We start from the raw sequence: 3,513 nt of genomic DNA on the forward strand, positions 1-3,513 counted from the left end.
TGAGGGAGGGGGGCAGTAGGGGTGGCGCGGCGGTAGAACAGGGGGCGAGGATGAGAGGTGAGGGCGACTCGGGGGGGAAGCGCGGAGGAGATGGCAGAGGATGGCGCGGGGGTGGTCCACCCTTTGCCGTCGATTTTTCGGGGCTTTTTTTTACGGGCGACGGCCCTCGCTTGCCTGGATGAACGAACACGGGGAGGAACATCAATAATCTACAATCAAACTGCAGATAAAGCTACGATCGCCCTTTTGTGAATGTTTCAATAAGAATCGACGTGACGGACAACTTCCTGCCGATGGACGCGCTCTTATGCGATGCGCGTCACCTTACACAGAACGATTCTGTCACCCTTGGTAAAAACGGCTCTCCAAAATTAATGGAAACAAATAGCGAAAGAGAGTACCGGGGTGTTGCGCGAGGCGGACGTAGGCGCGCTTATAACGTCGACGATATTTATTACGGCGCGTTACGTAATTATTGTCATAAATACGCGTTTATTCGAAAGCGCGAAGAATTGTTCATTACGCGATGCGCGTTATCGTTGATGCGAATAAAAATTACATTACTTGTACATTTTGCCCGGGCGCACTTCCTCGCGGCTCACATACTCGTTTACAAGGCACCGACATTTTTTTTTTTTTTTTTTTCTTTATACGTCACGCTTGCGTTATACCAATTCCATTCGTTCGTAGTCGGAAGTCAATCGCCTAAATTGCGAGTTTCGTGATAATTATGCGTCGCGCCCAGCAATCGCAGCGCGAAAATATTCCGGCAAAAGGGCAGGTGAGAGAGCGATCGCCGCTCCGGTTCGTTTGCCACCCGAGTCGATCGAAAATAATGCGACCCGATAATTGGCAGCGCGAGCAATCAATATTCGATATTCGTAAGCACGGTCAATAAGATTCCCGGTGTTCTTCTCATTACACGCAACGTTCGACGCGCGACCGCCTTCTTCACGGCCTGTGCACCGTGGCGAATCTGTTTGGCAGCGTATTGGCACGTTAATGTTGAACCTTCTTATTGTAAATGCTCGATGCTTATTCAAGGGCGACCATATTCGCGAGGAAGGACTTGATGGAAACAAGAACCATACGTATTTCACGGATCATTCTTTTCTTTCGCAAACAAAACAAAAAGATTAGAGGAAGTCGTATATATATTCCTAGATTCAAATTAAAAATCTGGTGTTATATTAAACCACTTTTGTTGAGATTATTATTTTTACTAAGTAATGAGGCTACTCCAAATACTAACAATAAGATGTCGTAAGCATGTCGTGATCTCGTAATAACTCTACACTTATTAAAAACCTGGAATAATTATATAAATTGGACCACAATAATATAAAAGGTGTTTCAGAAATAGGTGATCAAACTTTAAGAGCATATTCTACTTACTATAAGAATGAAGAGAAGTCATATAAACATGGATCCGGAAACGCTTCCTTTCCAAGTTATAAACATTTTTTATTTACATCGGACAACATGCCTCACACATTGACGTTTCATGAATTGTTGATTGAAAATAACTCATCGCTTGGCCTGCACCTTCTCCCGATTTGAACCCCTTGGATTTTTATTTATGGGGACATCTTAAGACTCTCATTTATGATACTCCTGTTGCTACTGTGGAAGTACTCCGAAATCGTATTATCGCTTCGTGTGACTAAATACAAAATACTCCAAGAATTTTTGAATGACAATCCATGCGACGTCGATGCGAGGCATGCATTAATGCGGAAAAAAATTATTTCCAGCAATTTCTGTAATGAAATGTTCTTACAGTTTCAAATATTCTTAAAGTCTCTTATAAATAAAAAATGTTTATAACTTGGAAAGGAAGCTTTTCCGGACCTATGACTTTTTTTCATTCTTATAGTGAGTAGAATATGCTCTTAAAGTTTGGCCACCAATTTTTGAAACAACGTGTATATACAATAAAAAGAGATTCTCTAATTAAAGGATAGTAATTGCAAAATCGCTCCTCTGCGCTGTGTCATATGAAAACCGCTTTTCAAGTGAAATACAAATATACAGGGTCATGTAAATCCAGCAATGTACATAATCGATTTAATGCGGAGGGGAACGTTGAGGTTGACGCGACAAGAACGTTTGCCTTACGAGTCATCACTGTCCTCTTAGTTATACGACTGTGCGACTATAAAGTCGTACAACAAAGTACCAAGAGATTCTCCCTTTTCGCGCTCACGTGGAGCTCACGAAACGCATGCGGCGTGAGATCGACAAAGAGAAGAGGCCCGACTGCACGCTGTGACGTTAAGTGCAAAGATATCCCTACTAAAATTGGCTGTAAAGTAGATACATCGTATCTCGACCGCTACAAACTAAATTTACATTTCGATATACGACTCGATAAAAATATCACATCTCCTACTGGTTTGTAACCGAACTGTCACCTCGGTAGAGATTATACAGGAGTATGAGTGACCTCGGGATTTCCGACGTGTAACATGAATCTTCGAGATATTTTATGATGCGCTTCAGAGCTATAATTTTCATAATACACTACCGGTCAAAAGTATTATATCATTTAGAGAAACAGGAAAGTCGTTACTTTAAAATATATAAAAACATATATAAATATTACCAAATTACAGTTTATTACTGTTATTTTATGCTTTAATAATTTTACGAACATGATCAAAATAGCTCTAGGGAAAAAAAAATATAAAACTTGATTATTTACTTACGTTTTCTGTATTTTTTTGGGAGTGATGCAATACTTTTGACCGGTACTGTAAATCTGCATTAGATTTATGCCGAGAACGGAGAATTTATTTTTGTCAAACTGTACTTTGAATAACACAGAGATTTACACACAGTGTATATTTTCATTTTTATTAGATGCAATGAGTATAAATAGAGAAAAAGAGAGAATAACGTATTCAAAATACTTTTAATGAATTGCGATAAAACGGAATAAGATTATTCCGTGACATATGACATTTTACGTTAACGATTTAACAGCGACTACGCTAATGAGTTACATTACGTCATTTAGTTATCAGCGAATAATGTCATTCAACGACACGTATCTGGATTAAAAAAAGATCCGATTATAAGAATGATAAAGTCTATCAATTTCTCTGTGTTCTCCACGATACGAATCGGAATTTGCACAGCGTCGACTCCGCAATCTTGAAAGTTTCAGATCCTTTTACTTCCTCCCCCTCTTCTCTTCTCCTTTCCTTTCCGTCTCACTCCCCCTCCCCCCTCTCCGCCGTTCTCCGTTCATTCGAGTCCGTTTTGCCGCCCTTCGAGGCTGGGCTCTCTTCGCAAATAATGTATAGGAATTGCGAGGCTCATCTACATAAGTAATACCGCGTTAAGGAAAGCACCAAAGGCGCCGGGGGTAAAAGGTGAAAGAGGTTGGAGGGAAGCGGGGAAGGGTAAGGGGAAATAGTGAGAACGGTACGTACGGGTAAAACGAAGAAGTAGAGAAGGAAGAAAGAGGAGGACGGGTACGAGAGAGCGAGCAAAGGGTTCCTCGCATTA

This window comes from Formica exsecta, unplaced genomic scaffold, assembly GCF_003651465.1.
Source record: "Formica exsecta isolate Colony F162 unplaced genomic scaffold, ASM365146v1 scaffold37, whole genome shotgun sequence".
NCBI lineage: Eukaryota > Metazoa > Arthropoda > Insecta > Hymenoptera > Formicidae > Formica > Formica exsecta.